Raw genomic sequence first — 22,426 nt, forward strand, 5'->3', positions numbered from 1 at the left:
TTTATTTCTGTATTTCATTTCCAATGCCACCCTTCTATGTTCTGCTATGATGTATTTTGTTGCTGTGAGACTTTAAACAGAAAAGTATTTATTTATAAAGTTTTGAATGGCAATTATGTTTTACTAATTAATTTTGGTAACCTGAGGGTCTAGTGGCACACATGGGTAAGAGAGCACGGTCCTTGGTGAGCTGTATGGCATGGGGGGTGTAACATAAAACTGTAGCGTGGTGTATTTTGCTGTAGTTGGTGTCCCAGAGATTGCCATTATCTGTATTCAAAAATAGATAGGCTTCAAAAATGAATCCAATTTGCCTTTGATGGGCCTTGCGAATCTAGACTTGGAACTAAACCAAGACTGAAGCTCTCTTGATGTACTTTTTTGAAGGGGCAATTTAGAGGGACATTTGGCGTGAGCCCCTTCAGACAATCCATCTGTTGCAGCCATCAGCGCTCTGCATTCTGGAACTTGTAGGCCCTTTGTCAATTGTAATTTGCATCTATATAGCTCTTACTACCCCTGTCAAAGCGCTTTTTCGCCCAGTAGCACGCTACTCCAGAACCCAAAAGGGATTCGTGGTGAATTAGTATAGGGAAATATAAAACTGATTTGAGCAGTGGACATGCTAGTCTGTTATTTGGATTGAAAAGGATAGTGGAGGGATAGAGGGAAGGGTTTGTATTTATATGGCACTTGCTACCTCTGATGGGATGTTGAAGTGCTTTTCGGCGGGTAGAATACTAGCTACTCCGGAACCCAAGCAGGATTAGTGGGGAAATTAGTATAGAGAAATCTGAAATTAATTTGAGTGGTGGACATGCAAGTTTGCTATTTGTATTGAAAAAGGATAGTGGAGGGATAGAAGAGGGAAGGGTCAATGTTAAAAACAATGCTATAATTTCCAGAATCTAGTATACTATTTGCTCAATGGTCATTACTTGCAGCGAATGGCTCTTATGTAATGGGACCAGTTGATAGTTATGCTCAAGACTGCAAAGTCCACCATTAGTTAGTAATATCACTTGAGGCACTTGTGTGGATAAACGTGTATTCTAATTCTGCACTTCAGGGACATTTAAAATAATTAAGGTTCTGTTGATTAGATTTTTTTTCTTGACGTAAGCAAGCAGTGGGTGACTTCTTAGATATTTTTCATCCTTTAGTTATGGTTAAAACTTTTCAGTACAACTTTGTGGATTGTACTACTGAATATCGACCAAACAATAGTCTGGCATGCGAATACCAAGGCGAAAATATCAAAAGGTAAGTGCAAATAGGGAAATATAGATCTACTGTTCCTAAATCCACATCTACGTACCTTGAAGATATATGTACTGCATAAGTACATATATGTGGAGTTGGGTATAGAAAATCTTGACTTGTATGTAAATATTTTATTTTCAATATTCTTTCTTCAGTATTCAGGGGGCTCAACAACCTTGGTTTACCTTAATTCCTCTTTCACCCCTTCACCAGTTTTGTTCAATTTAGGTCCAGGAGGGCCAGACCCTTGCAAAGTTTCAGGCTTCCTGTAGACTGAGTAACTGTAGTCCATTTATGTTAATTGTATGCATATCTGTCTTTTGTGAAAATCTCAGATAGATTTGTCACTCCTTGACCAATGCTGGACACGCCTGTCCTAAACGTCTGCAGAAGCAGTCTGTAGACCTTCTTTGCCATGGAGGAATGGGTCACTTCAGCCTTCAATGCTTCTTATAGGGACTACACCATGCAGCACTGTGATTTGTGTAATTTCTCGCCAGCAAAGCTTTGCAGGCATGGTGCCACTGCAGAATTGCTCAGCAGTGGCTTTTTCACACTGTTGCCAGCCATTTGCACATTGACTGTATATTGCGCATGGCATGTACATCGCCTATCAAAGTGGATGCTTTGACTGACCGGTTGCAGCAGCCCTCATGAGCACAAAGATATTGGTTGTAAGTGGTGTGTGGCGTGTTGCCTGGTACTGTAAACAGGGTATGTGCCTTAGACCCAGTGTGCATACTTAGACACATCTTCTCAGGATGTGTGTGGCCCTCACTGGTATTCTTTGAAACCAGGAACTTGCTACATACTAGAGTAATCTTGTCCAGCATTGAGCCCGTGGGCTACTATGTGGCCTCTCAGTTTTCTTTGTGGCTCGCAAAGGTGGTGTGTTTTTAGCTCTGCCTAAAGAACACTTTAGATATCCAGAATGTGTCTTGGCCTAGTTCTTTGAAAAAAAAGAAAAAAAAGTAGATTGAGAAGTAAAGAGAGAGAGGGGTGTGTGGGTCTGCCTCCTCGGCCATTAGCTTGCATGAGTTTTTCATGGTTTGCAATTACTAGGATGGTCTGTAGAGCAAGGTTGTGACATTTTGTGGAATGTTACAATATCCCATTTGTCTTCCCGGTTTTGGTGATGGAGCATCAAGTAGTCCTTTTGTTAGACTTGAACCACTGTGCGCTCTTTGATGTCATTAATTTGTTGACACAGATGCCTTTTTTTATTACTAGTTTGTAGATTTGTTTAGGAAGTGCCTGCTGTTTCGATGACTTAGCCAGTCATCTATACACAGTGCTCCTCAATAATTGCCTTTGCACGTTCATTTGTTTTACTTTGCAGTAATGAAAGCATGTTGTTGCCTTTACAGATTGTTTTGCTTTCTTAAAGATGCAATGAAAATATTAGCCTTTTTGTCAGAAGAACCTACCATACATCATTTTGCTGGATGTGTTTTCAAGTTCGCAACTTGCAGCACATATATCCTCTTCGGACTCTTTTTGATAGCACGAGCCATTGTTTCATGAAGGTACAGCTTTACTCTGCTAATGCAGAATGTTCAGCAAGTCAAAGATGTTGCTTTATTATGACGTGTTCTTTCCAGTACAGACACTCCACTCTATACTGTGTCACTCTACACCACTCTACTCTGTCACTGCGTTCTCCGCCAATGCATTCCAGACCACCTAACATAAAACCAATGCACCCTATGCCACTGCACCCTACGCCAACTACTCTGCATGATTGCACTCTACGTCGTAATAATCTACTTTGCAACACGCCGCGCCACTGCATGTTTCACCACTCTGCACCGTTGCCCTTTATTTCACTACACACTTAGCCACTTTATTCTACTCTGCGCCACTGCACTCATTTGCAGTCTACTCTGCAAGACTGCACTCTGCCACTGCACTCTACTCTGCACCACACAGTTCTACCCCAGCGCACTTTACGCCATTCCACTCTAATCTATTTTGCATCACTGCACTCCACTCTACACTACTCCACTCCACTCAATGTCACTCTACATCTCTGCACTCTACCCTGCACCACTCTACCCTGCACCAATTCACTGTACTCTGAAACAATCTACTGCAGCACTCTACGCCACTCTGCTCCAGTCTTCGCCACTCTGCTCCAGTCTTCGCCACTCTGCTCCAGTCTTCGCCACTCTGCTCCAGTCTTCGCCACTCTGCTCCAGTCTTCGCCACTCTGCTCCAGTCTTCGCCACTCTGCTCCAGTCTTCGCCACTCTGCTCCAGTCTTCGCCACTCTGCTCCAGTCTTCGCCACTCTGCTCCAGTCTTCGCCACTCTGCTCCAGTCTTCGCCACTCTGCTCCAGTCTTCGCCACTCTGCTCCAGTCTTCGCCACTCTGCTCCAGTCTTCGCCACTCTGCTCCAGTCTTCGCCACTCTGCTCCAGTCTTCGCCACTCTGCTCCAGTCTTCGCCACTCTGCTCCAGTCTTCGCCACTCTGCTCCAGTCTTCGCCACTCTGCTCCAGTCTTCGCCACTCTGCTCCAGTCTTCGCCACTCTGCTCCAGTCTTCGCCACTCTGCTCCAGTCTTCGCCACTCTGCTCGCCACTCTGCTCCAGTCTTCGCCACTCTGCTCCAGTCTTCGCCACTCTGCTCCAGTCTCCGCCACTCTGCTCCAGTCTCCGCCACTCTGCTCCAGTCTCCGCCACTCTGCTCCAGTCTCCGCCACTCTGCTCCAGTCTCCGCCACTCTGCTCCAGTCTCCGCCACTCTGCTCCAGTCTCCGCCACTCTGCTCCAGTCTCCGCCACTCTGCTCCAGTCTCCGCCACTCTGCTCCAGTCTCCGCCACTCTGCTCCAGTCTCCGCCACTCTGCTCCAGTCTCCGCCACTCTGCTCCAGTCTCCGCCACTCTGCTCCAGTCTCGGCCACTCTGCTCCAGTCTCGGCCACTCTGCTCCAGTCTCGGCCACTCTGCTCCAGTCTCGGCCACTCTGCTCCAGTCTCGGCCACTCTGCTCCAGTCTCGGCCACTCTGCTCCAGTCTCGGCCACTCTGCTCCAGTCTCGGCCACTCTCTGCTTTTGTTACGGGGAACCGCTATTGCAGCACTGCTGCATAACCGGCCCCCGTGGGTCAAAAACTGGCCACCACCATTTCGGCCCACAGTGAAAACATCCTTTGCCCCCGTTACGGCCACTCCGGCCCTGCACTCCACTCCTCTTTCCTTTACCCCACCAACTTATAGCCATTCTGAACAGCAACCGTGCTGGTGTGGAACATGGCTAAAACATTTGGTACAGCCAAAGCTCTTTCATAGCTAGGCCTATTGGCTTTGAAGGGCTTCTTTAAACATTCTGTATTCGCCTACAGCAGACTAGCTTCCTAAGCAGTACAAAAGGGTACAAGTGCGTTTGCTGGAACGAATATTGTAGTGAATGAGCGTTGTGTGGTTTCATCGTTCTGCCGTTGTTTTCCATCTTTCAATTCCGAGAAACTCCAATTGCTGCCCGCGTTACATAATCACACTGTCAGTGTTCGATAATGGGCACATTACTTGCATTTGCATGTGCCCCTGGAAATGAATGGCGGCACAAGCTGGAAAAGTGCTGTTACCCTCTCTCACCCGGCTCTCTCGGTGCCAAAAGACATCATACCTGCTGCTGTATTATCGACGTTCGTATTGTAACTGTTTAAAAGTGTGTTGACGTGTTTTAGGGGTCATTAAATCTTTGTGCGGCGCTTTAACCTCCATTTGAGGCCCAAGTTCGCTCTTTTAGCAACATTGTGTTGTTAATCAGGGGGGGGGGGGGGGGGGGGCTCCCGGAGTCGAGCTTCGACCTTTCTTTCAGTGTCATTAAAGTCCGATGCACTACCACCTCGAGAGAGCTCGGCCTCGCTGCCCCTTTAATATTTTTGGTGTGTTCCCTTCGTGTTTGCTGTGCCGTAGGCCTTTGCGGGCAGAGCGTAGGATGTGGTTTGTTGAGTCACTTTGCTCATGATCGACATAGAAAGCTCAGGGGGAGAAAAAGGCGAAATACAAGTCCATATGCCCCAGTGGGACGGCGGAAATAAAGGCGCGAAGGCTTCTCAAGCCCGGATCCCTGTGACTGAGGTGAGTGCAGGAGGGGCGTCGGTGCTGGCAGTATTGCAGCAGGTGCAGTGGCACCGAGACGCACGTCACCCCCGCCAGTGGCTGTTTTGTTGTTATTTTGGTTACTACCAAACCAGGGGTGGGGTCGGCTAGTTTCCTTACTTGCATTCGGGGATAGCGCCTTTGTTACGCCGCTGGCATGCAGCAGGCTTTGTGTGTTGTCAGCGCTGTGCATTCCCGTGCCTTTAAGCCTCGAGTCATCGAAACTGAGGGGGCCGTGCCACATTTAGGAAATACATGTACATTTTAATGGTACCTCCTAAAGTCAGCCGGTAGCGAAGTATACTACTGTGCTTTTCTGCTGTACACCCTGTTCTTTACGGTGCAGGGTGTGTTACCAGATGTACAAACGTGTTTGGCTTTTACCAATCTATAGATTAACACGGGTAGGGTTAGTTCACAGGCAATTCGGATATTCACCAAAGTCCACTCTTGATTCTTAATCTGAGAATATCCTATTAGCATTCACAAGCAGTTTACTTTATTTACAATAATTTGTTCCGGGGCTTCTAGTATTTTACCCTACTTGAAATATTAACTCTTGTAAAAAAAAAAAAAAATGGGTTCTCACCTGGGCCCCGCTGCAGTTGCTTGGGTTTCCAACTGCCCATGGAAGGACTGAGGAGCGCCAGGGTGCTTATCACTGGGTCCGCCATAGTGGCCCATAGAGACCCAAGGCATAACCCTTTCGCCACACACTACAAAGTAACTCTGTGTTACGTTTGTTGTTCGATGCATCTTAGAATTGCAGTGTAACTCAGCTTTGCGATACTGAGGAGCAAATAGGAAACGTGTTAGCACAACAACATCACAGTGGCTTCTTATGTAATAGTTGCTTGTGATAGTTGACTGGGTGGGTACACGCTTTTCACTGCGAGCTTAAACCAAGAGGAGGCCGAGCCCTCAAATATGTTGGCCTTTATACGTTTCATGGACCCTCCTTTGGGGGTTCTGTGCCAGAGTCGGGAGGGGAGATACCTTCTTAAGCAGCTTTTCTCCTGCCAGGGCAGCATCTTGACTGGGAACTATTGCTACACTAAGCTAGGCAATATGGGTAAAAAGAAGATGGTGCCCTCTAGAGTCTTTTTCTGGGAATAACCCAGAGTCTGGAGCCTGGTACACCCTCCATCCACCCCAACCCATTACACAGCACCTTCAAGAGAGAAAGCAAAGTGCTAGTCTTGCAATACCACTTTCATTTGGGCATGTCTGTAGTCTGATACCCAACAGCCTAGCACTGTATTTATTTTTATGTTATTAATTTTTACACTGTTAATATTCATGGGTTAATTGTGTGCTGTAAGGTAGCAAAATAATTTAATAAGCGCAGACGTATAACATGATAGTTATAAACAAGGGTAAACCCAGATAAAGTCACTGGGACCTGGGTATAGAGTACCTCAATGACAACAGTGGTCCCAGCAAAAAGAGCAATTAAAGATACAATTACAATTGTTCAAAGAATTAAAAAAAAAAATCACAAAACAATCGAGGTCAGTGTTATTTGTTCACACTGAACATATAAACAAAACTCAAATGAATACAGTTTGCCCCTAGGAAGGGAGAAGGGGGAGGGGTGGGTGTGTAGGATTTAAAGTGAAGGTAGAGTAGTGAACAAAAGGGAGGTGCAAATTACAATATATAGTCTCTTATTACAAAGAGAGGCTCATATCTCGAGCAAAATCCATTCACATTTCAAACAAAATAATTAGTAGCCATGCAATGGCACAGTGATCAATCCCTGTTGTTCTATGCTGGTTAATGTATTGGCTGTCGATGTTTCGACCCCTAGACAGTGTAGGCAGTTACATCCCTTACGGCGGGGTTTTCATAAGGACAAAAGGGGAGGGGTACTCCTAGGATTAAAGCATAAAATCACATTAAAACCAGACTTGGGTCTGTTGGATTATCAAAAATTGATCAAAAGGAGAGTCATTTACCATAGAGTAAGCCCTATCAATGAAGGCTGATGCAAGCAGGTGGGCACACAGGCTCTAACGTGAGGAGAGCGCAAGGGACACCTCCTACAAGAGTAAGGCGTACATTCAAGAACTGAACAATTCTTAGTGCGTGTAAAGTGAACACCACAAGGTTATAAATAATCCGAAAGTCACTGTGCATTACACACAAAACCCAGAATAATTAATTATTGTAAATACATTTAGGGGAAGAAAGAACCGAACAACCGATTTGACATAGTAATATGCAACCACCCCGATTTCTGATCTGGGACGACCTCAGCATGTGGGCTGCTATAGCCTCCAACATAGTATGAATTTCAGAGAATTACATCAGACAGCGGTTGTCAATACCGATTTAAAAGGTCAGGGGAACGGAAAATAAGGAGCCATCACTCACCGCGCCCCAGAAAATGACTTCCTCGACGAGGGAACTGGGGCCCTGTCGGTCACACTGTTTAATATGCCTTGGATAAAAGGGAGTCCAGCTATGCGCATGAATGGCTCCGTGAATTATCTAAGATATAACCAAACCGGCTGTCAGTAAACACACCGATTCTTCGGACTCGTGAAGCAGACCACAAATGCATCGAGGCAAAACAAGCATTTACAATGCAACGGTCTCGGCATTGTTAAAGTTAGAGCTATTGGCATAGCTCATGACATTTTTGTTTATGTGCACTAACCTGCTGAACTGTTTTACAAATTATCACCAACTTGACATGAGAAGGGGAGCAAATCAGCATTTGGGGTTCGGGCACATGTATCAGTATGCTGTTCGGAGTCCACAATATAAGCGGTTTTAAGACAAACAATAGTGTGGCAGGTAATGCTGCCGGCGGTTTGTTCTAGCCGAGTCCTAAAGAACGCGGAAATATTACCTCTACGTCGTTATCTACTAATATTAACGAATTAATATTAAAGATTATATTAAATCGGCGTAATGCTTCTAAAGGCTCCATACACAGGCAACAGACATTAACTTGTTCACATATTGCATACATGAGTAACAAAATAGAGAATTCACTTTTACCTCTAAAGGTGCGCGTCATCATGTTCCCTGCCATCAGTTGTTACAATGCAATGGTCTCGGCAATATTATAGGTAGAGCTATTGGTATTGCTTATTATTTTTTTATTATTTTTGTATCCCTAAATAAATGGCATTGTCATTTCTATTGGCATTAGCTTTTTTTTTTTGCATATGTGATACCTATTGCATTAGCAGAGAGAGAGTGAGGTAGTGAGATAGAGAGAGTGAGGTCTTGAAATAGAGAGTGAGGTAGTGAGAGAGAGTGAGGTAGATAGAGTGAGGTAGTGAGATAGAGAGTGAGGTAGTGAAAGAGTGAGGTAGTGAGGGAGAGGGATGTTGTGAGGTAGTGATATATAAGCATAGAGTGATGTTGTGATGTAGTGAGATAGAGAGCGAGGTAGTGAAAGAGAGTGAAAGTGAGTTAGTGAGATAGAAAGAGTGAGGTAGTGAGATAGAGAGTGATTGAGGTAGTGAGTGAGAGAGAGTGAAGTTGTGTGGTTGTGAGCTAGAGCGTGGGAGCAGTGCTTCTTTCTAGTGGTAGGGGTGTCCCTAGAGCGGGGCATTTATCTAAAATCTGTGTCTGTAGTGGGGGAGTACTTACAATTACACCCCGATGTGCTTACAAATCCGGGGGTGGGGCGTCCCCAAAAGGCCTTCCTGAAGTTATTCCAACGTCACTGCCATGATGGACACTCAGGTGCAGTCAAGCACTGACGTCAGAGCTGGTTTCACGTGGAATCAAACACTGCGCTTGAACGAGGGGGAGGCACAGAGGTCGCCTTTTTGTGCAGTTTGACCAGGCGTCCCGGATTTGCCGGGACAGTGCCGGGTTTTCACCAGCTGCCCCGGCAGATTTCGGGAAATGTAGGCAATGTTCCGGTTTTTTAGACAGGGCCGATTTAAAACGCTGGCGGGTGCATTTTTATGTTTTTCGAAGCAGCGATATGTAAGCAGCTGTTAGAAGAAAGCGGTTTAATTAGCAGGCATGATACTGGCTTTAAAAATTGTATTTTAATGATGTTCTTATTGCTTCATCTGTAATTCTAGGCTGAGGAACGGTGTCATTTTGCAAGCCCAGTTAAAGTAAACTTGTAGTCGTTCTTCTGTTTTAGTGAAATGTCCCGGTTCTTGGCTTGAAAGTTCTGGTCACCCTACTTTTGGGGTACACCAGAAGCGTCTCGTGCCAGAGCCCAGAGGAATGACACGTCTTGAATACCCAGTCTACAGCGGGCCTCGAGCTCCTTGCTGCTTAGTCAGGCCTGCAGTCGGCGTTCACACAGCTTCAGGGAGCCGGACTTTTAATCACTAGCTCCATATGCAAAGTTTGAGGGAGACTTCGCACGCTTTCGTGAACAGGAACCCTTTCATCCGGATTGTTTCCAGCGTATTTGCCTTTTTGTTGTTAGTGGTACATAGGATACAACGGAAGCAATAAAGCTGTATAGAAATGACACGGTCTGGCTCCACGTTTGCCTCTGTGTGTCTCCTCGTGCAGCGCCTTGACTCTCTTCGGAGTCTTTACTGCGCTACAAACATCCGCAAAATAATATGGGAGGTCTTGAAAGTTACCAACCAACACAGGCCCGAGGGTGATACACACATGCCTTATTAATACTGCCCCCTTCGCCTGACCTACGTAATATCCCGCCCACTCGAAAAACATGAAAGAGAAGTGAGGGAACAGTTCGCCTGCAGGCACTGCTGCCACAGAAAGCACCTTGTTGTGTCTTATACAACCTATTACAAAACGGTTAAATGCCGGAGGGTCTAAGGGAACATTTTTGAGACCACACAGGATTATATCCCCAAATGAAGTATGAAAGACACTAAGAACCCTTGGGTCTAGAAGTACAAAAAGGAAGATGTAAAGGTGATGTGTGAAAAAGAAACAAAAGCCCAATTCACCTAGTGAGAGGGCACTCCCTTTAGGAACGTAATCCCTCACTCACCCTAGGTGACATGCTTCATCATATGGGATTCTCCTCCCAGAGAAAAAACCTAGTTTCTCTGGGGGCTACAACCCCCTCTATGAGAGGGAGGAGCTCAGGGATGTTTTGATTTTGCACTAAATGGTGGACTAAATCCACATATGAAGAGCTGGGTGTGAGTGGGGGGTGCAGTGCTAATGAAATAATAGTGCAGTAAGAGTGTATTAAAACTAGTCACGGGACGGCAAGGAGGAATCTCTTAAGACCACCGTACCGATGCTAGATTAAAAATGTGAGAACCACTAGTTCAATATAACCAATGGTACAATGCATAAGACAATGGTCGACATGTTTCAGCCTGGGTGCCTATTTAGGCTTGGCTTTCATCAGGACCTAGTTAGCTACTGCAAAAAGGAAAGGATTGTATAAGAACTACGCAACAAAGGATACCGTGAACACCCCGAAGTTGCTTGTCGGGTGTACGTCTCCTTTATAATGCAAACATCACCTAGACAGAAGAGAATCAGTTTAAGACAAGTTGGTCACAAATGCTAAGTAATGATAATATATGAATGTGGTAACTTAAAGCATTGGCCACTCACCCGTAAAAACTGGGCGGAAAATTGACCTCCACCTGGCAACCGCTCAGGAAGGAACACCGCTCTGAAACAAGATGTAAGACTGCTGAAGAATGGGGTGCTTACTTATCATGAGCGAGTGTGATAAACATGTGAGCTGATCATCTAACAATGAGGGAGACTGACAAAATCAAAGATTGCACAAAGTGCTAGTAAATACAAAGAATTATACAAAGAATTGGTTCACCAAAAGGATAGAACCATGACAAGACCACCACATGTCCTGTTTGATTGGGTATGGTGAGTCTAAACAGAGAGCTGGGAGGCTCGAAATAACTGTGCTTCGTATATAGCAATGCCATGACGAATAGACCAGACATACCAATAGAAGATTTTGGAGTTACCGCCTTCGTGAAAACATAGTTTAAACTAGAAAAGAAGGACGGTGTGCGCATAGCATTAGAGATTGTAAAAAGAGCCTACCTCTCCGTCGGGGAACCGGGCCGGAATGAGCCTGCAGCCGGAGGTCCCGTGGGGCTCGACGGAGTGAGGTTAAAAAGAGATGAGTCATCAAATATGGGCCAATCAGGGGACCCGTTTCTTAAACAACGAATGGGGAGAGCCAATCGATGGTGCTCTAAAGCCCGTGTGCCAGTTACCGTGGAAACCGGTAAGCAGCTGACAGTTGGAATCAAGCTGTCAGAAAAATGTGGGAATGCGCGCCACAAGTAATTAAGGAAATAAGTGACAGCGCTTATTAACAGTGTCTGCGAGTTAAGCAGGGAAGTAAGGAAAACTCAAGGCGTGACACTGCCTCAATAGCGCATAATGTTCGCAAAGGTCGAAATCAAAATGTGCTCATGCTGAAGATTCATAAGTAAAACCAAAAAGGAGACGAGCTAGTTAAAACGGCACTAGCTACAAAAGGAGAGACGCTCCGTGAGTGCAAGCTCACATCGGGGAATTAATGTGAACTGATGCTATGGCAACACATAATCCAGACAAGCAGAACCTAGTTAAACAAGCATTTACAATGCAATGGTCTCGGCATTGGTAAAGTTAGAGCTATTGGCATTGCTTATGACATTATTTTTGTTTGTCTTTGTTTTTAAAACATTTAAAGAAACGGCATTGTTATTTACAATGTCAATAGCTTAATCACTCTCAAATGCGAGACCTATTGCATTTGCACCCACACACAGATTAAGCTATTGACATTGTAAATAACAATGCCGTTTCTTTAAATGTTTTAAAAACATAAACAAAAATAATGTCATGAGCAATGCCAATAGCTCTAACTTTACCAATGCCGAGACCATTGCATTGTAACTGCTTGTTCTTAATGAATGGTTGTCAACTAAGGCCCTAACGACGTTGCTCGGTCTCAAATTGTTTGGCTTGCACCTAATCGCCATGTTGGAATTTCCATATTATCCAACGTTCACTGGATGTCAAAAGTGAAACACGCTTTGCCTTGATTCAATTTGAATGAAAGAAAGTGCTGTTTTATTTCCTTAAAAAACACAGCACTTCCTATTAAAATGTGTTAGTTTTAGCAATATCGTAACATATCTCAAAGCAATTACAAATAATTAAGAGCATCGCAGAGACCTTGTTTAAAGGCCAAAGGGCCTGTGCACAAACCCACCTGTATTATAAAGAATATAATGATCAATACATAAATATAAGTGAATGTTTACCGATTTTGGAAATGTCGCTTTCTTAGGGTTTACCAACGCTAGCTGCTCATTTTCCAGCCAGGCTAAGGACAAAGGGGAGCATGTATGCATGACTGATTAAAAAAAAAAAAAAAAAAGACACAGTGAGCTGTATATACTCTGACAACGGAGAGAGAGTCACAGGGCAATCTTAGGAATTTATACTTCTATCAAGAATTAACTGAAGCAACATTACACAGATACAGTTAATGCCAGTTGCAGATTAAGAGCGGTCGATATGCCATGTTGCATAAGCAGTGCTGAATACTTTAAATAGACTTTTTGAAGTATGCACAATAGCTTTGAATACAGGTCTGTATATGCTATTTGCGGAATTGGATGAACTAACAATTGATTCCCCTCACCTCTCAAACTGTATGCTCAAAGTTGCATAGCACTATATTTAGATGCACAGTTCAAAAAACCTTTATTGTTACCAGGCCTTCATGGATACTGTTTGCGAGGAGGGCTAACATTAGAGGATCTCACCAGTGCTGGCACCGCAGGGTGAGACTGCTGGAGACCTTGTAGATTTGGGCAAGACAAGTTAGGGGCAAATGTAGTGGCAAATGGAACTTATAATCGCTCCTTAGGCCTGTTGATGCTGGGTAAACATTTGTAGAACAGATACACCACTTTAGTGAGGGGTTTGGAGTGGAGGTTTTGGCAAATAGAACACTTCGATAAGAGGCAAGTAACATTGGTCACATTTTTGTAAAATGTGAAGACCACTCTACAGAAGGGACAAAAAAAATATTCAGCCTTTTGCTACTGAAGTAATTTTTAAAATGCTCCTCCTTTAGCCAGTCAACTGGTCTAACCGTGGTAACTAGAAGTGGAGGCCATTTTAAAGCTTTCAATACTATACGCAGCAGTGTTACCACTGAGACCACTTTCTCTCTTTAGCTAATCCTCATCCTGAGTGATTACATGAATGGTCTTCAACGGGATATACACTTCCAGCAGCTGGGGCTTCCTTTTCTTTTTTATTATATTTTGGGACTATAGGTTAAAACTATGATATTAGAACAAAACAACCAAAACAAGCAGTGGCAAAGCCAATAGGACTCGCGTATGTGAGATTTATCGGCTCCGTCAATGTTTAGCCATGTTGTCTGGCAGCACAGTTGCTGTGCAGCATGGTTGACAGTACATTTTTTTTAAATTGCTATGGTGTGGTGAATGCAGGGCGTGGCAATTTTTTTTAAAACTTTCAACCATGTTGCACGGCAGCCGCAAGACCTAATGGCTTTGCCAATGTTTTTTTTTAATTTACTGCTGACCAGGTAATACACCAGGATGACGCTGAGGAGCAGGGCACAAAAGAGCGTGAGCCGGTGGCAGGCCTTCTGAAAAGAGGTGCCCGACAGCAGAAGGAAGATCGGATGTTCCTTCATGCCAGAGGCAGACGCAGAGATTATGGGGCAGTGGCTGTACCAAAAAAAGAAAAGGAAGCAGGCAGAGTTCATTAGTGCGGCGCGGCCAACTCCATCCTCCGTCTTGGGACACCCATGAAGAGCAAAAGCCGCATATCTGGGGAGGTTGCTTTGGAGTGGAGAAGGAGAGAGGGAGGATAAGCTCGGGTGTAAGCAGAGTGTGTGGAGAGACCAGTGGCACCAGACGCGTGTTGTATGTTTCTTTATTGGCCTGAGAAAGGACTATATTTCAGGGCGTTAAGAGGTACAACCAGGCAGTAGGGATGCAAGAGGACATTGGGGAAGAGCGGGTGTAAGCAACAATATGGGAGCAGGGCGGTAGGGCAGGTTGCAAGCAACGACACAGGCAGGGGAGGACAAGGTGCAAGCAACAACGTGGAAGGAGTGCAGTGGAGTAGGCATTCAACTTAACTGACATTCCGGGAGGGGATTGTGCGAGGGAGCAGCAACACAATGGAAAGCAGGAGGGGGTCGAGCAGTATGAGGGACCGTGGGAGTGTCAAGCAAGATGACGGACAGCGGGAGGAGGATGGTAGTTGTCAGGAAGATGAAAGATAGCAGGAAGAGGGCAGAGGGGGAATGGGTAAGCAACGAAGTGAAGTAGGGGAGATGGACAGTAAAAATACAAACATATGGATTGTAACATCTAAAGTAAGAAAAACAAGTAAACTAAAAGTGACAGTAGAAGCACACTTGACAAGGAAGAGGTAATTGGTCCATGCTCTAGTGAAAGCACAAACAAACGAAGAGAAAATACAACTTTCATGCGCTGACCAATAAGAAGCAAAGAAATGAGGGTGACGATGAAGCCAACCTATGCATTCGGCGGGCTTAGAGCCCTTTCCAAGTTTTATTTTAGTTAACAAACGATCTTGCAGGCAACAGCACATGCGCCGCCTCAGGTGAGACATACAAACAACCAAATGTCATTGATTATGTTGTTTCATTTGGTCATTGCTGACTCAATAATCAACATAATTCAGCGGCAAGAACACGGAATGGCAGTTATCATAGGGAGTTGCTTAAGAACAATAGAGGCAATCTGGAAAAGAAGACGGTCAAAAACAGAAGGCAAAAATAATTGAGAAGGGGGTGAAAATATTTACTTTTAGGGTTTGTTTTGGGCGCAGCCAATATAAGCGCAGAGTAAACATGACATTTTCGTATTCAGGGCCCGGCCACCCATCCCTCTACACTGCTGTTGCCGGTCAAGCTGGGATGCGGGTAAATACACTTTACGTGGTTGGCGGCTTGTCGCATGCCTGCAGCGCTGATGCAGTTAAAAGCAGTGGGAGGGAATGCTGATAAGGTGTCTGTGTACTCACCAGGCCTCGCTACCGGGCTCCGCCGTGCTCCGGGAGTGCTGGCCGTGCTGCCTCCGGGGTAGGCTCCTCCATTCTTCCCGTGCGGCCGCTGATCCGTAACGTGAAACTCCCCATACAGGCGCGTGAGTCCCGAATTCTCATCTGTCAGTGGGTTGGAAGCAACCCCTGCCGTTTTGGCTTTTTTTACTCACTTTTTCTGTAATTTAATATGTGTCCTTTCTGAGACTCGGATGCCGTACACGTCGAGCTTTCGCGTACGCGGTGTTTATAGTGAATATTTTCCGTTGCTGTTGTCTTCCGTTTCGCTGCTGAGACGGAAGAAAGACATTCCTGTGAGTCTGCAGCCTCCTGCGGGGGCCCAAAGTGGCTAAAAATAGAACCTTTCTCACATTTTGTTATGGTCCTAGCGGTGAACTGTCGAGAGGACTTCTAAACTACGCAGCGCACTTCTGGGACTCCTAATGCGCCACAGACCTCTGTGAAGGCTGCGAGCAGGCGCGCGGCAGCTGTGCGGCTGAGGAGAGGCCTTCCGTTGATAGTGACGTGTGAGAGGCTCAGTTAGATGTAGTAATGGGAGGGCACGTAGTCCTGAAGCGTTCCCTCTGGCAAAAAGGCATTTTGAATATAGATACTCAAGGCATACGTCTTGATTTTTTTGAATTTCAACGGAGGCTGAAATTGATGGGTTTTACAGACCGAGCCCATTAAAAACAAGGAGATCAGGTGAGGGAGCAACGCCGGGACACCACCGCCTTTCTCCGAGGCAGAGAAGAACTGCCTCGGAGAAACGCAGCCTCGGTTTCGGATTCGGGGGCGTGTTTCTTTTTCTCTCCTCTTGCCATTGGCTGGAGGAGAGAAAAACACGCCCTGCGAAAAGCAACGAAAAAACACGCCCCCCGATCCGAAAAGGACGGGGCTTCAACGGAGTGACTGGACCTCTTCTCCAGTGGCTGGCCAGCATTTAAGAGGCCAGCCAATGGAGAACAGGAGAGAAGAGGGGCGGGTGCAAGCCCCTCTTCTCAAAGTCACTCAAAGTCATTAAATCTCGGAGCGAGACTGCGCAAGCGCAGCCTTCGCAGCCGAGACCTAAAAAGCACTAGTTCTGCCGAAAAAAGCTTAGCAAAATAATTAAACAGAGAGGTGCTCTGATGTCAAAAGTTATCGATATCTGGAAGAACCAAGACAGTCAAGCTGTCAGGAGAAAGTAAATAGAGTCAGTGTTGACTGGCAGCCTGGAAGAGTGTGATCTATGGCATATAAATGGTTGCTCGACAAAGCCACTGCAAAAAGATGTGTAAGGCAGCAGTAATTAATGAAGTATACCTTATAGGTAATGCCCATATGCACTGTGTGGAAGGTGGGCCCAAAAAATAAACAAATGCCGCTGAATTAAAGGGACAGCCATGGAATATCGTCATTAAGTCCTTGAACGTGCGTCTTCAGCTTGTACACCCACTTTTGCTCACGTTTAAACAGAAAAGAAGAGCAATCTGTCGGATGGGGTGGTATGAAAGGTTTATCAAGGGCGGTCCAGTGTAGGTCATTGGGAACATGATTGACCGCTAAAAAATGGTTGGTAAGTTTGGTAGAGGAACGACCACATCGTATAGTACTTTTGTGTTCCAAAATACGGGTTTTTATGCGACGGGTGGTCATACCAACGTATCGTAACCCGCATGGGCAAGTTATCAAGTAGATCAAATTTGAGCTGTTGCAGTTGCTGTGGCTTCTCAGAGTCCACGGTCTGCCAGTGCCAATGTCTATCTCTTTAGTTACAGAAGTGTGGCCGCATGCCGCACAAGAACCACATGGGTAGTGGCCCACGACCGGTGGTAGACCCCACAGAGTATGTTGAGTGCCTGTTTGGTTGGTGCGTGGGCGAGTATGGACCAATTGATCTCTGATGATGCTGCTGCGTTTAAACGCAAAAAGAGGTCTAGGCAACCCTACATTACCTATGTTCAGTATTTTCCAATTTGACAATATGATTTTTTTGATTTGATTGGAGAATTGACAATAGGTGTGTACACAGGTAAGCCTGTTCTCAGATGTATTGGGGACCTTAGGTGCTAAAAGAGTCTCCCGATTGTTATTCGCGGCGCGTTTGGACGCTCTGCGGATCAAATGTTTAGGATAATGTCTGGCCAGTAGTTGTTTGGATAGGTTACTCGCATGTTCGTTGTATTTGTCAGTTGAGGAGCAATTCCTTTTGAGGCGCAGAAACTGGCCAAAAGGCAGGTTGTCCCGCAATGCCCGCGGGTGAAAGCTGTCATACTTCAAGAGAGCGTTCACCGCCATGGGTTTCCTGTAAAGCTCAGTACTCAAGCCACCATCAAAAGGGGTTATTAAAATGTCAAGAAAGGGTAGCTGAGTCTTGGAGTACTCACAGGTAAAATTCAAAAAGGGATCACAATTGTTAAGCCAGTTCTTAAAAGCCAATAATGAGGATGGTGGTCCATGCCATAGTACGAACACGTCGTCTATGTACCTCTTCCATATCCTTATATGATTTTTGTATGGATTGTTGGTACTAAACACATGTTGTTCCTCAAAAACGTGAACATACAGATTCGCCAGGCTGGGAGCAAAAATGCTCCCCATTGAAGTGCCTGACACCTGCAGGAACAGCTGTTCCTCAAATTGAAAAAAATTCTCTTTCATGGCTAGTTTCGCACATGACATTATGAATGAAACAGGAGTGATGGAGTCTGGTGGATTGGCCAACAGGAGAGATTCGATGACCTCTAAAGTCTCATCCTGCGGAATGCATGTATACAATGACTCTACATCTAATGAGACTAAGAATTCTGTTTCACAATCAAAAGACAAGTCTTTGAGTAGGATCAGGATGTCCTTGGTGTCTTTGAGGTACGTGGGCATTTTGGCCACAAGTGGACGTAAGAAGTGGTCTGCAAAAGCCGACAAAGGTTCCAATAAGGACACTAGTCCTGAAATAATGGGGCGACCAGGAGGGGGACTCACATTCTTATGTACCTTAGGCAGAATGTAGAAATAAGGTACAATGGGCGAGGTGTTAACCAAATATTGAGCTTCATTGGAGGTGATCCAACCATTGGTGCTGGCTTCATTCACTAGGACCTGAATGGTCTTTAGTAAACGTTTAGTGGGATCTTGAGCGAGAGGTTGATAGAAGTTGGTGTTACCCAACTGTCTCAAGCATTCGGAACGATAAGCGGTGGTGTCCATAATGACTGTGGCACCACCCTTATCTGCCGGCTTGATCATGATAGTGTCGTCAGAGGTGAGAGAACGTAAGGCTAGTCGCTCTGGCTTGGTAAGGTTTTGATATTGGCGGTTTTCTGAAACAGGTGGAAGACACCTGTGAGGTCACCGCTTTTTCAAAAGTGAGTACCTGTGGAGGGACTTGACTGGGCAAGGGATTAAATGTAGATTTATTGCGCAAGCCCGTGTTCAAGTCTTTGTCATCAAACGAGGTACTGAGTTCTGCACGAAAGAAGAAATTCAAGCGGATCTTTCTGAAGAACAGAGCAAGTTCTTGATTTATGGAGAACAAATCTCCTTTAAAGGAAGGAACAAATCCTAATCCTTTATTCAGGAGGGACATTTCATCCTGTGTGAGAACTCTATTTGATATATTGATGACTAAGTTGTGCTCGTGCTCGGGACTACTGGAGTCTCTCTCGAGCTCGATGACGGGGACCACTTCTTACGTCCACTTGTGGCCAAAATGCCCACGTACCTCAAAGACACCAAGGACATCCTGATCCTTCTCAAAGACTTGTCTTTTGATTGTGAAACAGAATTCTTAGTCTCATTAGATGTAGAGTCATTGTATACATGCATTCCGCAGGATGAGACTTTAGAGGTCATCGAATCTCTCCTGTTGGCCAATCCACCAGACTCCATCACTCCTGTTTCATTCATAATGTCATGTGCGAAACTAGCCATGAAAGAGAATTTTTTTCAATTTGAGGAACAGCTGTTCCTGCAGGTGTCAGGCACTTCAATGGGGAGCATTTTTGCTCCCAGCCTGGCGAATCTGTATGTTCACGTTTTTGAGGAACAACATGTGTTTAGTACCAACAATCCATACAAAAATCATATAAGGATATGGAAGAGGTACATAGACGACGTGTTCGTACTATGGCATGGACCACCATCCTCATTATTGGCTTTTAAGAACTGGCTTAACAATTGTGATCCCTTTTTGAATTTTACCTGTGAGTACTCCAAGACTCAGCTACCCTTTCTTGACATTTTAATAACCCCTTTTGATGGTGGCTTGAGTACTGAGCTTTACAGGAAACCCATGGCGGTGAACGCTCTCTTGAAGTATGACAGCTTTCACCCGCGGGCATTGCGGGACAACCTGCCTTTTGGCCAGTTTCTGCGCCTCAAAAGGAATTGCTCCTCAACTGACAAATACAACGAACATGCGAGTAACCTATCCAAACAACTACTGGCCAGACATTATCCTAAACATTTGATCCGCAGAGCGTCCAAACGCGCCGCGAATAACAATCGGGAGACTCTTTTAGCACCTAAGGTCCCCAATACATCTGAGAACAGGCTTACCTGTGTACACACCTATTGTCAATTCTCCAATCAAATCAAAAAAATCATATTGTCAAATTGGAAAATACTGAACATAGGTAATGTAGGGTTGCCTAGACCTCTTTTTGCGTTTAAACGCAGCAGCAACATCAGAGATCAATTGGTCCATACTCGCCCACGCACCAACCAAACAGGCACTCAACATACTCTGTGGGGTCTACCACCGGTCGTGGGCCACTACCCATGTGGTTCTTGTGCGGCATGCGGCCACACTTCTGTAACTAAAGAGATAGACATTGGCACTGGCAGACCGTGGACTCTGAGAAGCCACAGCAACTGCAACAGCTCAAATTTGATCTACTTGATAACTTGCCCATGCGGGTTAAGATACGTTGATATGACCACCCGTCGCATAAAAACCCGTATTTTGGAACACAAAAGTACTATACGATGTGGTCGTTCCTCTACCAAACTTACCAACCATTTTTTAGCGGTCAATCATGTTCCCAATGACCTACACTGGACCGTCCTTGATAAACCTTTCATACCACCCCATCTGACAGATTGCTCTTCTTTTCTGTTTAAACGTGAGCAAAAGTGGGTGTACAAGCTGAAGACGCACGTTCAAGGACTTAATGACGATATTCCATGGCTGTCCCTTTAATTCAGCGGCATTTGTTTATTTTTTGGGCCCACCTTCCACACAGTGCATATGGGCATTACCTATAAGGTATACTTCATTAATTACTGCTGCCTTACACATCTTTTTGCAGTGGCTTTGTCGAGCAACCATTTATATGCCATAGATCACACTCTTCCAGGCTGCCAGTCAACACTGACTCTATTTACTTTCTCCTGACAGCTTGACTGTCTTGGTTCTTCCAGATATTGATAACTTTTGACATCAGAGCACCTCTCTGTTTAATTATTTTGCTAAGCTTTTTTCGGCAGAACTAGTGCTTTTTTAACTAGGTTCTGCTTGTCTGGATTGTGTGTTGCCATAGCATCAGTTCACATTAATTCCCCGATGTGAGCTTGCACTCACGGAGCGTCTCTCCTTTTGTAGCTAGTGCCGTTTTAACTAGCTCGTCTCCTTTTTGGTTTTACTTATGAATCTTCAGCATGAGCACATTTTGATTTCGACCTTTGCGAACATTATGCGCTATTGAGGCAGTGTCACGCCTTGAGTTTTCCTTACTTCCCTGCTTAACTCGCAGACACTGTTAATAAGCGCTGTCACTTATTTCCCTAATTACTTGTGGCGCGCATTCCCACATTTTTCTGACAGCTTGATTCCAACTGTCAGCTGCTTACCGGTTTCCACGGTAACTGGCACACGGGCTTTAGAGCACCATCGATTGGCTCTCCCCATTCGTTGTTTAAGAAACGGGTCCCCTGATTGGCCCATATTTGATGACTCATCTCTTTTTAACCTCACTCCGTCGAGCCCCACGGGACCTCCGGCTGCAGGCTCATTCCGGCCCGGTTCCCGACGGAGAGGTAGGCTCTTTTTACAATCTCTAATGCTATGCGCACACCGTCCTTCTTTTCTAGTTTAAACTATGTTTTCACGAAGGCGGTAACTCCAAAATCTTCTATTGGTATGTCTGGTCTATTCGTCATGGCATTGCTATATACGAAGCACAGTTATTTCGAGCCTCCCAGCTCTCTGTTTAGACTCACCATACCCAATCAAACAGGACATGTGGTGGTCTTGTCATGGTTCTATCCTTTTGGTGAACCAATTCTTTGTATAATTCTTTGTATTTACTAGCACTTTGTGCAATCTTTGATTTTGTCAGTCTCCCTCGTTGTTAGATGATCAGCTCACATGTTTATCACACTCGCTCATGATATGTAAGCACCCCATTCTTCAGCAGTCTTACATCTTGTTTCAGAGCGGTGTTCCTTCCTGAGCGGTTGCCAGGTGGAGGTCAATTTTCCCCCCAGTTTTTACGGGTGAGTGGCCAATGCTTTAAGTTACCACATTCATATATTTTCATTACTTAGCATTTGTGATCAACTTGTCTTACACTGATTCTCTTCTGTCTAGGTGATGTTTGCATTATAAAGGAGACGTACACCCGACAAGCAACTTCGGGGTGTTCACGGTATCCTTTGTTGCGTAGTTCTTATACAATCCTTTCCTTTTTGCAGTAGCTAACTAGGTCCTGATGAAAGCCAAGCCTAAATAGGCACCCAGGCTGAAACATGTCGACCATTGTCTTATGCATTGTACCATTGGTTATATTGAACTAGTGGTTCTTACATTTTTAGGTCTCGCCTGGCGAACGCAGCGCGAAGCGCTGCTATCGCCAGCGAGATCTATTGTTGCTGACTTGCCTCGGAAGTGGGACAGGAGATGGGCACGCGCAGGCTTTGGCGGATTTGAGTTGGTGTACGCGCACGTACACCAACTCGCACGTGTGCACATCTCCAGTCCCCCTTCCATCCACGCAAGCCAGCTGCATGCAGTAACTGCGCCACCAAACAGCCAGTGCACGCGTACTCGATCACTGAACAACAAACACAC

At 45.3% G+C, this 22,426-nt stretch overlaps 1 protein-coding gene across 6 annotated transcripts in view; it reads left to right on the plus strand.

The window, feature by feature from the left end:
- Positions 1-22,426, plus strand: part of LIMS1 (LIM zinc finger domain containing 1) — a 388,121-nt gene that overhangs the window by 94,671 nt on the left and 271,024 nt on the right. Inside the window, exon 1 of one of the 6 annotated variants that reach the window (XM_085622633.1) lies at positions 5,205-5,343. The exons of 4 other annotated variants lie outside the window; for them this stretch is intronic. The gene's annotated coding sequence lies outside the window, so the exon portion shown is untranslated. Of the gene's footprint in view, positions 1-5,204; positions 5,344-22,426 lie in introns of those variants that run through there. One more of the 6 variants, XM_085622630.1, reaches the window with a different exon arrangement.

Source organism: Triturus cristatus, chromosome 8, assembly GCF_964204655.1.
Source record: "Triturus cristatus chromosome 8, aTriCri1.1, whole genome shotgun sequence".
In the NCBI taxonomy this organism is placed as follows: domain Eukaryota; kingdom Metazoa; phylum Chordata; class Amphibia; order Caudata; family Salamandridae; genus Triturus; species Triturus cristatus.